We start from the raw sequence: 15,457 nt of genomic DNA, 5'->3' as shown, positions 1-15,457 counted from the left end.
TTATAATCGTATAATAAGAGAAAGATAAAAGTCTTTTATCTGATGGAATCTTTATAAGGATAAGAGCATTTGGTTTAGAGCACAGTTTAGTTGTGTTTGGCTGTGGGTTTTGTAATGCGACATTATTTTCAGAAAAGGTAAAGGAATGTAATAGTTTACTGAAAAGATTTAGAAAATGAGCTCTAACTAATTTAATAATAAACTGCTGTAGTGCAGCCCTAAAGGATACGATATATCTTGCACTAAAGAAATACATGCAGATAGTTGCTTTAGACCATGACTGCAGACATATTCAGATGTTCAATTTTGAAAACTTTATTCTGACTACCTAATAAATCTGCCAGTGCTGCATCAATTTTGTCCTTTCATGCAACACATTGTGCAGCAGTGCATCCATCCACTCCATATTACTATTTGGACACTTAAGACACATTTGAAATGTATGAATGTCACTGCATTAGAAAACAAAATATCAAACCAAGTGGCATCTGTAAAGAAATGATAGTCTGTTTCTCCAACTAACATTTCATTTTTGTAATTACTTTTAATCATCTAATATCAAGGTAATTTTAGGTGGATACACTCTAAAAATGCTGGGTTAAAAATAATCCAGCAATCGGGTTGTTTTGACCCAACCTGTTGGGTAGTTTTATTTAAGTCAACTAAATAAAATAAAACTGCCCAGCAGGTTGGTCAAAACAACCCAAACACTGGGTTTTAACCCACCATTTTTTACAGTATATATGAAGCCAGTTTTCCTCAGTGTCTTATGGTAGTTCCTCAAATTAACCCAATGTGATTTTAATACTTTACAAATAAGCAGACTTTCTACCTTTTGAAAGAACAGCTACATTTTATCCTGACACTTTCCAATTATGCCAAAGGAGGTTCAAGACATCAAAATTCTACACAGATATTTAGTGTGTGCAGACTATTAGTCTTAATGCAGGCTAATTTTGTCTAATGTGCCTCTAAACATAGAGCTGGAATAAGATGCTTCACCTCTCTTTTAATGTCATTATTTTATATTTTCCCTATCATAACAGAATCTTCAGAAGTGGCAAGTCTAAGCAAACGTTTACAACCTTGTATGTGTCTTTCTTTCTTTCTTTCTTTCTTTCTTTCTTTCTTTCTTTTTAACCATCCATCCATCCATCCATCCAGGTAAAATGACATGCTGACATTATGTTGGAGGCAGTTTCAATAAATTTGATCTGAAAATAGCACTTCATCATGGGGAATTAGTAGCACACCAACATTTACAGATTTTTTTCAACTACAAGTTTCTAGGCATTCTCACATTTTTTCCAAACAAACTCACATTTTGTTTCGATCGGGTGGGGTAAGGGTGTCACTTTCAGTGATTGTGCTGTAAATGGCCCTATAAAACTCTCGTTGGATAATGAATGGAGATTTCAAGATCAATCAATCAAGGTTTCATTATAATTTAAAATTTAAATGTATTTAAGTGTTTTTTATATATATGTTTTTAGTAAAACATGTTTGTGCATATATCATATCATATGTGAGATAAGCAAAAGTTGGACATGTTATATGTTGTCTCTAGTTTTTATTTTTCAAATACAAAGTTGCTCTATATTCCTGCTCGAATGGAATAAATTCTTATCCTTCTAATGAAATAGCCATTACAAGAACTAAAGATTGTGACGTATTCACAGATTATTTTATTTTAAATTTTTAACTTTTATATTTCATAACCATCAAATATTAAATTTATTTTAATAATAAATTTAATAAATAATAATTTAATAGTAAATAAATTTAATAGTAAAAAATAATAATTTAATAGTAAATAAAATACTGCAACTGGCTATTGGGCAAACTGAGAGATAATATAATACATATATTACAAATAATAACATATATGAAAGGTCATGAGAACATTTTTGGATTTATATAAAAATGCTTAAAATGATTAAAAATGACCAAAGATAAACAACATTTGCAAGCACCAAACTTCTCACCACTATATCTTGGCCAAACATAAACAGTTGCTTGAAAGACTTCAGATCAAGATTTACATTCTTGCATCTACCGTCAGAACACCAGAAAATATGGGTGAATATGAGAAGAATATAGCGCTGAAGAGCTCTGCTGTGCGAGTCTTGTAACTCTCTTTTACAGTGACATAAAAACATTTATTTACAACACATGTTCTGTTATGTCCTCATGGTAAACAGAAAAAGCATAAACACTGGCCTACTCCAGCGACAGTGAATCATCAGTCAATGCTATCTGTCCAGTTGTGATAGAGGTCAGTGGCTATAAACTTCCATCATCAGAAAGAAAATTAATTCTCTCCTAAACGCCTCAGAAAATATGGGATTTAGTATTTTCTTGTTAGTTGAGGTAAGCACCTCTTTCTTATTGTCTACTATAGAAGATGATTGCTCAATATAATAGCTTCAATTTGAATAAAATCACATTTTTTTGTCTTTTACTATGAAGGTTTGCAAATGGATGCCAATTTTATGTTTTAAAAAAAAATTTTCTATTTAAATTGCCTATTACTTTACCATGAGACACTTTAATAGGCTATTGACATAAGCCACTTACTCTAATTGTTCAAATCATTGCTCACCTATGGCATTTTTGTTGTTCTTCTTCTTTTCTGCTTAGTCAAATAACAAAAAACAGAATTTAAAAATATAATTTTTTAATTACAGTCAATCTAAATTAAAGTGACTAAAAACTACATTCCCCGGTCTTGAGGCGTCACTGAAGTACTTTTATCAAAGGAGGAGCATTGTGGGATTTGAAGTGTGATTTGCGTTGCTCAGGACACTCGCGGGCATTCCGGTGGCAGGAGGACCAGTGGGTGAAATATCAGGGCGGAGCTTTCCCCGCTTGGCAGATGGATGCCTTGTGAACTTAAAGGCAAAGTAATCAACTTAACATAAATCGCAAGTTGCAATTTCCCAGGGTCGGACGCCACCATACGTTCTAGTTTGTAGTAGACATCTTTTGTCAATAGTAGGCTACTATAGCGTAACAGACAAAACTGCTGAGGTAAAAGTATATTCAGACACATCTCAAAAGGCATAAATGAATAACCCACGAGGCAAGTGCATTGATCTGTAACATATTTTTCTTAATCGAAGTGTGGTAGATTAAACTTGACGCGGTATGACGCGATGGTGCTTTGCACGGTAAGATGTTTCTGTCTGTGGATACTTTTGAACATTATGTTTTATCATACGAAAAAGAGTTAAGTGTGTTGGTGCTTTGTTACATTTGGCCAGGTTTTCACGTGCGCTTTTAGGCTAGTGACGGTTCAAGTCTTTGACAAATAAACAAAACGTTAATCTATTTGCAAGTTGGACTTTTAGCCTATTGATGATTGTTTTTAATAAGAAATTATTCTGTAGCTTACATTCTTGTGGGGGCGAGTTTTTTTTTTTAAGACAAACACTTAGTCTTTAAGTTTTATTACGCTAGCTGCAGAATTATAGCCTGCTACTAAACACAAGCTGTCCCTTCTGCGTTTGGCTGTTGCGCAATTCAATTTCCATTTTTTTTCTTGTAACGTCTAGCAGAAGTCAGCGACATTTTACCATATAACACTGCATAGCATACCCTATATCCATGTAACATTTTGACTTATCCTTTGCTGAAGTATTTTTAGCCCGGGTTCACAAATTGTATTTTATTTCCCCTTTAAGAGCACGAACTGTGTTGGGAGGGAGGTGTCAAGCCCAGAGGCTGAATTTCGGCCAATTAAAGTCGTCGACCCCCTTTGCAATACGTCAGCCCGCTAAGGGAGGGCTCTGAGCGTGAGCGATGTGTGCGGTTTCCAAGGCAACCACTTGTCCTGACCTCCCCATCCCCATCCTCCTCAGGCAAGATTGGTTTCCATGGTAATGATTGTATCTCCCCGCATGTTTCTATTCCCGTAAAGCAAGCTGAGTGAACGGTCGGAAAGTAGCCTGCTTTCCTCCAAAGTCTGTCGGACAATTTCTATTTGCATTAGTTCTGCAAGAAAATGTGGTAATATGAACATATGTGATATATAAGGCAGCGTAAACCCATATGTGATTTTATTTTCACTAACCTAGATAAACTAACGCCATTTATATAGACTATACATAGCCTAAATACAGAGTTGGAAGCATTGAATCATTGTGAAATAAGCTGGTTTGTAATGCTCCTCTATTCAGGCTGGCTAATACTATTCTCATATGTGGCAATAAATACACAGAACACCTTTAATGATCTACTTAATTAAAAATAAAGAGCCCTGCTTGATGTGTAGCTCAAGTTCTCTCTCTCTCTCTCTCTCTCTCTCTCTCTCTCTCTCTCTCTCTCTTTTTGGTAGAATCAACGACTTTCTTAAGAAATGTTTGTGCGTTGATGTCATATGTGACAAATGAACTCACTTGAACAGCCTCTCCTGTCTGAGTCTTTCTAGCTCTTCTGGAATTTCAGCTTCCTGTAACCTGTTGAGACTCATCTGCATGCCACGGACTGAGGGTGTGTTCACCAAAGGGATGGGGGTGAGGGGGTGGGGAAGGGGAACTGGAGAGATACAGAGAATGAAAGAAAGAGGGAGCTGTATCTCTCCCTCACACAGGTACACACACACACACACACACACACACACACAAACTCTTTTTCTCGCTCTTTTTATCTCCAACACAGCACAAACACATACACATACACAGGGTATTTAGGTTTTTGCTCGTATTTTTTTGTAAAGAACGCATGTTATTGCTGTCCTAGCTATCCTAAAAATATATTTGTATTTAATTACATTTTAATTTTAAGTCAGTTTAGTAGTATTTTACTAGTAGGCCTATAAAGCTAGATATGAAGTGTGTTGTAAAGTGGTTTCTTCTAACAACATGATGTGTGTACTTTCTTCTTTAGTTCTTTTAAGTTACTTTTGATATTTTGTTGCTAAGCAATTATGATTATGTATCAGATTATATGCATCAAAACATCTGTCAAACACATACCAAATTAATCAAAACTTAACTGAATAAAATAGAAAAATGAGCAGAAATCATCAATATGATTATTTTCAGAGCTGTCACATTTCAGGAGCAGGAATACCTGCAAAATGTACATTTCCTCTATAATATATTTTCAAAAGTTGGATAAATCTCATTAAGTCCAAGATCTGTAGCCTTTATTTCAGAATTTAGAAACTCAGAAGACCATGTACACCGAGAAAAACAACAACCTTACCAATCTTAAAGGCTAGAATAGGGTTTTTCTTCAGCTCTGTCCTTGATCTGCTAATCAATTTCATTGATTTCAACATGAATGACAGCCTTGGTTCAGACCGAAGTACAAATAATGACCCCAAGGATTTTAAAAATGCACATAGACTTTGTAGTATTTTTTACTTTAGGTAGGCTATCATCTGGTTTCATTTAAAATGAGATTATCTTAAACGCGGCTGTAGTTTTGTGCCGCTGCTCACAGTGCCAGAAATTATTCTCCTCACTACCCTCTTCAGTCGAAGGGGGGTGCATTTTTGATGGCTTCTAGGTGGATATGGACATCGAGGTGAGCGCGCGCGCACGCACCATAGGTAAACCTTTGCGCATTCACGCGGAATTCAACCAAAATAATACTTTTAAATAAGCAAGCGAACAAGACAAAAGCATAAGTAGGCTATTTAAAATGTTTCATATTAACGTTAAATGTTTACATGTAACAGTTAACAGGACGCAAAGGTTTCTTAAACGACCGACGAGCAAGCATATCGTGAAAATGTCTCTTAAATATTTTATCAAATATATCGTCCTTAATAAATTACGTTCTATAGTGCGGTAGCGACACACAAGTTAAATGTTCCACATGTCAGGATGCATGTTTTACTTGCGTGCCTACTCCTCCCTCCAGCTCAACAGAGCTTGCGCGGGCTCGCCCACGTGTGCGCGCTGCAGGGTGACAGCGGAAGACAGAGGTTGTGCCTGCAGCACGCACTACTTTAGAAGCATAGGAATGAGCGAATTCACAGCAAATGTTTTTCTTTCTCCAAACTGAAATTCGTATCAGCCCGTTTCCACAGAAATGTGAGCGCCCGTGGAAGTGTCAGGTACACGGGCATTCTCAAGAGTGCAGCTTGTGCCCTATTTTTATCCTTCAGCTTATGTGCGTCATGAATCCAATGCATGGTGGTGACACTTCGCGTTGATTTCGAGGTTCGCCTACTAATGCTCTCCTGCAGAGGGCCCATTTCTCCTTGAAGTGCTTAGACCGCTGTGTATGTATGTGTGTGAGTGAAATATTAGAACTAACAATTTCCCCTGAAAATGCGAGCATCAAATCAGCTCTGCCAATAACGACATGCGCAAACGGACAGCAGAAAAAAAGACATAGAAGTGTTATAAACAGAATTTTTCTTTTATAAAGCAGTACATTTATGAAGGTTCTTTATTAAACATAAAAAGTGTTTTAAAATCGATTATATAGAAATAAATGGGTAATTAACATAGAATATTGTGTATTAGAAATTGCATTTAGCAATTTATGCTGTTTTTTAAATACTTGTATTTGTAACATATACAGTATGCTATGAGAATACATAATTTCACAGTCTGATAATGTTATGAGCAATATTCATCTTGCATGATAATTTAAATTTTGCATGTGTTTTATATATTAGTAAACATTTTTGCAGTGTGTGGCTGGATTTTCCTTTGTTTCTCATATGTTTATTGTGTCTTCTTATACATATAGGCTACACACTCAAGCTCAGACGTACAGCAGTATGTTTGGAACGTGAAACAAGTGGCCTGCTCTCCTTCAGAAACCTGCAGTGTTGGTTGCTGCTGGATGCATTATGTGCCGCTGTAGGGAGTGTCTCTGTACCGCGGAAACTCTTCTCAGGAAGTGGCGTATGGGTTAGTTACATGTGCAGTCCACTCTTCATACACTCCCTCTACTGGTGTCCACTCTGTCACTCTTCTGGTCAGTATTATATGGCTGTTACCTTACAGAACGCGAGGGAGGGGGAATGAGAGAATGTTTGTGTAGGCAACAATTGGTTGAATGTGAAATGATCTAATTTTTGACATCTTGAACTGTTTATTTGACCTTCCGTACATTGAAATGATTTATTTTTTTGACTCTCACATCATTTAAATTTATTTATTTTTTTTAAATGTAATTAATTTTTAAAAAATAGCTTTGACTCCAATTATTGTCCCTCATCAGTTTTAGGCCAGTATTTGAGAGAGGACCGAAATGTTGATTGGCTAACATCTTTGCATGTAAAACAAGTATTACATGTGACTTCCTAGACATGTTTTTCTGCAGTTTTACTATTACAGCTGTCGAGATGAACTAATCATGAAAAGTGTTGATTATAGCATTATATTTCGATCTACTCCCATCACATGAAAGGTTGCAGTGATGAGCATTATAGCAGATGACAGTCATGTCTGTTGAGCGCATGAATGCAGCGATCTTGTCAATGCAGCTCAATTTCTGCACTCTCATGAATATGACATTTTCATTATAAATAACAGTTCAAACGATGTAAATATGAGTGTAGACAGTGTCATTGATTTTAACAGAAGTTTTGGCGAGAGTGTGATTAACAGCTCCAGCGATTATAAAGTGAGCGTTTTTTTGACCGCTTTCTGTATATAATTTAATCACAATTTAAATAACAGATTATTTTCATGCTACTAAGAGAAACAATGTGAAGTTGATCGTTTAGTTGCTGGCTTGATTTACTGACACATAAACCGCAATAAACAATTTTGAGACAAAGAACATCTGACTGTACATGAATCATTACATATCAGAAATCACTGATCACAGTTTAGGCATTAGAATTAAGCCTTACGTGTTGTGGCATTACTGTCGGGTCCCTATCTTACAGTAAAAATCTGTTTGCAAAGCCTACACCAAAATTGCTGATTTCCCAAAGAATCCACAGTGAAGTGTACCGAACAAACAAATAATGCTGAGACTGCGAGACATAAATAACCACTTTCCTAACATTAGGATCCTTTGGAAGGTAATGTTATTTTTAGTCCAGTGATTGTATATCTCTTCTCTCCATCTCATCTCACTAATGTAGAAGTAGGCGTTAATTTGATTCTGCAGAGGTGGTCTTTCATCACACTATTACATCATACATCATGTGACAAAATCCGAAACAAGTCGTTTTCAGAGCTTGGTTTCAATAAACGCTGTTTTTGGACTAATGAGGAAGTTTTGAGTTCTGAAACGTACACAATATTTTTATAGCACAATGATATGTCAAAATCTCAAGAAATATTTGATTTGTCTAGCCGTGACCCCTTTAAAAAGCAGGAAGAAACAATGACATCTAAGAGATATAAACAGCCTTTTCCCATTTTTCATTTTGTTTTATAACAGTAGCTTTATCCACATGTCAGCAGGTTCTTTTTTAAACATAAAGAGTGGTTTAAAATTGATTTATATAGAAATAAATGAATGGTTTTAGGCCAGTATTTGAGAGATGACCGAAATGTTAAAAGTCGGCGATGTGTCCAGTGCAAAAGAAGCATTTCCTGTTCATAGTTTTGAAAGCCAAGAGGATTAACGAGACATGTTTGTCTGCTGAGAGAAGTAGAGAGAGGAAGACGGAAAGAAAGAGAAGGGAGGGGGGGTCAAAAGCAGACACATAGTTGTGTTTCAGACTTTTTTTTCCCCTCTGCAAATAGTTTTGTAAATTTGGATTCTTCTCTTTGTTAGCAGAAATGCTACATGTTAGAAATTAACATCTCATTTATAAAGTTAAATTTCTGCACTTTAAAATGGAGTAAAAAGAGAGATGTGGTCTTGGAGTTGGTGGAATCAGGTCAAAGAATTCCTGAACCATGTTCGGGAAATATGGAACACCCGGAATTCCAGGGGTGGGGCCATAGCGAGAGAGAGAGCACTCCATAAACAAATACTCCGGCAAATGTTAATCGAACACACATGCTCTCTCTCACGAAGAAGAGGGGGAGAAAAGGGAGGGTGTGGGTACTTTCCAAGTCTCCAAGAGAAAATCTCCCTGAGTTTGCAAAGTTCTTGTTAATAATGTGTGCCTCGTTCTGTTCTGTGAAGAGTGCAAACCTATGCGATACATGAAACACATTTCATTTTTTGCTTTATACTTTTAACAACCACCCCTTTAGGCCTTCTGACTGATCCACATCTAAATAAAGCCTCATTTGAGAGAAAAAAAATTGCTGTTGTAAACATATTTGACAAACTGAACTGAAGACCCCAGACCTCATGGGAAATTTTGCGTGCATTGATACAAAGTCACTAATGCTCATTCAGGTGAAGCACTGTTTTTATCATAAATGACTGCCGAAATTAAATGTCATTCACCTTTTTTTTCAGTGTCAATATCTAAAGCAATTTGCTCCGAGCTGGTGACTGTATATAGAGCTCTAGTGTGGGTTGCCTGAATCTAGGGCAGAGAGTAAGTACTCCACTGAAGTCAGCACTTAATGTAGCACTAGTAAGCGCTCTTATTCTCGTATGAGGGCAGACAATCAAAATTGTGCTATATTAGAGCTGCTGTCTATCTCTTTTTTTGAATAAAAGCCTGTAAAGCCTGTTTGAATATTTGAAGCATGAAATGTTTCACCACAAATAATATACTCTGTATGTTACTTGTATAAAATATATGACACAAAGCATTCTTCCTACATATTAAAAATGTTAAAAATACAATATTTGTTAAATATTAAGTGAATTCTTAAAAGCATAGCCCCAAAATATTAAATTCTGTCCTCATTTACTCATCCTAATCATATTTTTAGTTTTGTGGAACAAAGGATTTTTTTTTTTAAATTCATGCAGTGAAAGCTTAGGGGGTCCAGTGTTTTTTTGTTTGTTTGTTTTTTGGACAAAAACAGTTGAAACATTGTTCAAAAAAGTCTTGTGTTTTAGTTTGCAGAAGAAAGAAAGTCATCAGGGTGAGTAAACAAAACTATTCCTTTAAGTAACATCCTTCTGCTAGAAGATATAGTCCCTGATATAACGTTGCTATGCAATAAAAACACACACACACACACACACACACACACACACACACACACACACACACACACACACACACACACACACATATACACAGGAGTTATCAGAATGATCATGTTTGTTGTTGTTATGTATGTTTGTTTACCTTGGTTATTTATTATTTATCACATGTATATAGTTTCACATTCTTTGTTTGCATAATAATAATAAAAAAAAAACAACGATACACTATGCTGCATACATAGTGATATGGTGAACAGTTTTTTTTCACGCCATAACTGTGACTATATTGTTGATTTTAGCATGACTGAAATGTTGAATTGATCAATCAGAAGCCATATTGTTTTATATTGTTCCAGTATTTTACTACCATAACTGGCACATTTTCCACAAATCACGGTTTCCACAAAAATATTAAGCAGCATTGATAATAATAAGAAAAGTTTCTTGAGCAGCGAATCAGCATATTAGAATGATTTCTGAAGGATCATGTCACACTGAAGACTGGAGTAATGACTGCTGAAAAATCAGCTTTGCATCACAGGAATAAATTACATTTTAAAATATGGTAAAATAGAAAGGAGGTTATTTTAAACTGCAATAGTCCATTTGAAAATTAGGTCAAACAGCAGAGTCCGTCTTGGATATGCCGAAGAATGAAAATTACTACCATGAAGTTTTCCAGAGCAATTTCAGGAGAACGTTTTGAAAGACTGCATTCAGAAAAGTCTCAGAAGAACATTATTATGAAGCTCTGTGCAAGTTTGTGCATGTAAGTTTGTGTGTTTGTGCCTTTTGTGTGCATGTATCTGCTTGTGTCTGTCTCTGTGCTGTGTGTGCAGCTCCTCCAGTCCTCAGCTCACAGGGTGTGGGTGAGCTGTTTGAACTCGGTGGTTAAGCTGGTAGACTGAGATGAATGCAAGAGGAGCTCAGTCTCTTCTTTGAAGTTTGACACGGGGGGGTTACCCCTCCCACCAGGAGGGGCTTCAGTGGAGACAGAGAGAGAATGAGAAAGGGGGAGAGAGAAAAACCTTACTCTTGTTTTTTGTGAGAAACACTAGAGGTCCAGCTTGACTCTCAAATTGTCAGAAGGCTTCTGCTTGTTTTAATTACTTTCTCAGAGACTAGCTACACTACTAAGCAACGCTTTTTCTTAGTATCTCAGTATCTCAGTATCAGAAAACCTTTCAAAGCCAGCTGTTGAAAAGCTCAGTTTTTAATATTGAATTACAAACTTTTTTTAAGTGTTTAAAGTCATTGTAGTTTTTCTGGTGCTTTATGTCTATTAATAAGACACTGGAATAATGTAGTGGGAAAGTCCCTTTAAAAGAAATTAGCACATTACTTGAAGACCTCCCACTCTCTCTGTCTAACAAACACACACACACACACACACACACACACACACAAGCATGCTGTGTCGTGTCTGGGAGACACCTAAAAGGGAGGCCTGGCCAGGTGTGCAGCAGGGACTGAAGATGATACAGGTATGAGCAAGCCCTTGACGGATCCAGCAACGGACTCAAGGACTCTGCTCTAGCTTGTTATCCCTCATCTGTCTCCTCCTTCTCTACAGTGTTTTTAAACATGTGGCTTTGATATCTTTTACATTTTTCAATTTCCAAAATATCTCCAAAAGTATAATATACAGTTCCACAAAAGTGAAATTTGGCAAAATAATTAACAGAATTTGAAATTGATTTTTCCACCACATAATTTATAGATATTTTTACTCTATAGATACTCTCTTGAGTAGGTACTTCTTTTGAATACTCCACAACTGCTAAAAATGTATGTTCTATATAGTATGAATGTTTGTAGTATGAATATAATGGGCGTACTACATTCACCTTATTGTCATTAACATGTGACCTACCAGCGTCAGTTGCGTTGCTTCACTGTCATTCACAAATCCTCTACTGTGGCCTCATGGGTAGTAAAGTGTTCATCGTACACTGTAAAAAAAATCCCGTTGTTTCTACGGAAAAATACCGGCAGCTGTGGTTACCAGAACAATACTGTAAAAATGACATCAAACCGTAAACATACTTACGGAGTTACATGTGAATTTTACATTTTAAATATGTATATTTAACACTGGATTTCAGTACACTGTAAAAAAAATCCCAGTAAAATTTACGGTAAAATAACATATTTCATTAACTGATATAATGTTAATTTACCAACCTAATGAAGTACTAATATCTGTTTTGTATCTTTATAATACACTGACAGTCACCAAACACAGTGGTGATAAGAGTCACATGATGAATCAAAGTTCATCACAAGCAGCTTTTCCACAAGCTGAGGAGGACAATACTAATATATAGAAGGAGCACACAGTGTCATTCACACACACACTAAACACCATCATGGTAACATGCATGAAATTTAAAAAATGCAATAAACATTAATTTAACAACATTAGATGTAACATAAAACCCTAATGTACATAACTGATTAGAAAAAATGAGAAAAACTAAGAAGAAACAGAGTTATTTCAACAAAAATATATCAAATGTGAAGTGTCACGTAGGAAATTGTGGGAATGTCAATTTACGTTTTTTCACTGTAAATTTTACAATGAATTGTTATTTTTCACTTTCAAAAACTGTGACTTTAACGGTATTTTACCGTAAAATTACATTAAATGTACCGTTAGATCTATTACAGTTATTCACCGTATATAGTACGGAAACTTTCTGTAAACCAATTAACAGTTTTTCACCGCAGCATTTTTACAGTCTTTTACTGTTAAAATCACGGTAATTTTTTACAGTGTATGCACACTTCAGAATCTCAACTATAGTAGGAGGTCATCCAGGGACTTTTTGCCTACACTGTTTGAGTACTGTGAATTCTGACTTAATTTGTGACCTACTGTTTTTTGCCTACTATATAGTAGGAAAGTTGTGCGATTTTGGATGCAGCTATAGTCTCAACTGTCATGTTTTTCAGAGAACAGTGGGGAGAGGACAGGAAATATTTCAAGCCAGATTCAAAACTTGTCATACATTTGATGCTACAATTTTCTTTTCTTTTTTACACTACCTTTTTACACCACCTTTCAAATTTTTTTTTACTTTTTTTCAATGTTTTGGAAAAAAGAAGTATTTTATGCACGTAAGGCTGCATTTATTTGATCAAAAATACAGTAAAAACAGTACTGTTGTGAAATATCATTACAATTTAAAATAACTTTTCTTTTTTAATACATTTAAAGATTTAGTCCTGTGATAGCAAAGCTGAATTTTCAGCATCAGTCTTCAGTGTCACAGAATCCTTCAGAAATCATTCTAATATTCTGATTTGCAGCTCAAGAAACATTTGTTATTATCAGTGTTGAAACAGGCTTTGATGAATACAATGTTCAGAAGAACAGCATTTCTTTAAAATACTGTGAAAATCTTTTGTAACATTGTAAATTGTTGCTTTGTTAGTTTAAATGCATTTACATTATAGCACATTTGTCCTGTACTCAGAAAGATCCAGTGTTTTGTTTCTGGTTGCAGTACCTGACCAACAACTACCAGCATTGTTTCCCAAGCTCTGCCACACCCTCACGTAGCCCGGGGCCCTACTGGTCACTCTATCCCACTATTCTCTTAGAAGACAAAGACTTCCCCAGGATACCTCATTGTATGACACATGGTATAGGTCTCAGTTTTCTTGTTAGATTCGGTAGGTGTGGCCTTAGAGGGTGTTTTTGCCAACTGACAGCATCAGAGCATCTAAAAACAATAGCGGACAGCCATTGTCATATACACAGATTAGGCATAACATTATGACCACTTTCTTTGCTGCCAAAACAACCCTGACCCGTCGAGGCATGGACTCAACTAGACCCCTGAAGGTGTGCTGTGGTATCTGGCACCAAGTCCTGTAAGTTGCGAGGTGGAGCCTCCATGGATCGGACATGTTTGTTCAGCACATCCCACAGATGCTCGATTGGATTGAGATCTGGGGAATTTGGAGGCCAAATCAACACCTCAAACTCATTGTTGTGCTCCTCAAACCATTCCTGAACCAATTTTTGCTGTGTGGCAGGGCGAAAGAGCAAGTAATACCATTTCCATGAAAGGGTGTACATGGTCTGCAACAATGCTTAGGTAGGTGGTACGTGTCTAAGTAACATCCACATGGATGAAGGACCCAAGGTTTCCCAGCAGAACATTGCCCAAAAAAAAAAAAAATATCACACTGCCTCTGCTGGCTTGCCTTCTTCCCAAAGTACATCCTGGTGCCATGTGTTCCCCAGGTAAGCGACACACACGCACCCGGCCATCCATGTGATGTAAAAGAAAACGTGATTCATCAGACCAGGCCACCTTCTTGGTCCAGGTGGTCCAGGTGGTCCAGTTCTGATGCTCACGTGCCCACTGTTGGTGCTTTCAGCAGTGGACAGGGGTCAGCATGGGCACCCTGACTGGTCTGCGGCTATGCAGCCCCATACGCAACAAACTGCAATACACTGTGCATTCTGACACCTTTCTATCAGAACCAGCATTAAAGGTCCCGTTTTTTGTGTTTTTTTGAAGCTTTGATTGTGTTTATAGTGTGCAATATAACATGTGTTCATGTTTCGCGTGTAAAAAAAACCCCAGTATTTTTCACATAATTTACTTATCTGTATACCGTATCTGTATGTTTCCACTGTCATAAAAACGGGCTGATGACTTCCTTGTTCTATGAAGTCCCTCCTTCAGAAATACATAACGAGTTCTGATTGTGCCAGCGGTTCCTGTGTTGTGATTCGACAGCTCTGAGCGCACCGTGCCCGGAAAAGTCACGCCTCTTACCATAATGTGGAGATGCATGCGCTCAGTGTTATTGTAAACATGTCTTTAATTTTATCAATTTGAGCCGGAATCAGACCCGGTGATTGGACTGCGGGATGAAAATAACAGCGTTTCGACAACATGGTGACAAACACACTCTACAAACACAACTCTTGTGTATTCCTGTGGGCGGAGGTTAGTCAAAAAACTGTTTTAGTGACGTCATTAAAGAAGGAAGTAGAGGGATGTAGTCCAAACTGGCCGTTCGATGTAGGCGACTTCTGTTAAATAAAATATCTCGCTTGGCATTCAACTTTGAGCTTTAAAATTTTACAGATTTTATTTATACTCTAACAACAACATTACACACTAACTAAAGTTTGAAACATGGGATCACGAAGAACAGGACCTTTAACTTCTTGTGCAATTTGATCTACAGTAGCTAATCTGTTGGATCGGACCACACGAGCCAGCCTTCACTCCCCACGTGCATCAATGAGCCTTGCTGCCATGACCCTGTCGCCGGTTCACCACTACTCCTTCCTTGGACAACTTTTAATAGATACTGACCACTGCAGACCGGGAACACCCCACAAGAGCTGCAGTTTTGGAGATGCTCTGACCCAGTTATCTAGCCATCACATCTTGGCTGTAGAAAACTGGAAATTATTGCCTGGTTTGATGAGTCTCAA

General features: G+C 36.9%; 1 long non-coding RNA gene across 1 annotated transcript; it reads left to right on the top strand.

The window, feature by feature from the left end:
• The first annotated feature begins 4,600 nt into the window (after positions 1 to 4,600).
• LOC125267112 lies at positions 4,601 to 7,114 on the top strand. The gene is made up of 2 exons (XR_007184618.1): positions 4,601 to 6,235; positions 6,712 to 7,114. It is a non-coding gene; the product is annotated as an uncharacterized LOC125267112 (long non-coding RNA).
• Positions 7,115 to 15,457: the final 8,343 nt, after the last annotated feature.

Source organism: Megalobrama amblycephala, linkage group LG4, assembly GCF_018812025.1.
Source record: "Megalobrama amblycephala isolate DHTTF-2021 linkage group LG4, ASM1881202v1, whole genome shotgun sequence".
NCBI lineage: Eukaryota > Metazoa > Chordata > Actinopteri > Cypriniformes > Xenocyprididae > Megalobrama > Megalobrama amblycephala.
Note: the sequence above shows the minus strand (reverse complement) of the source record. Positions and strands in the feature narration are given on the sequence as shown.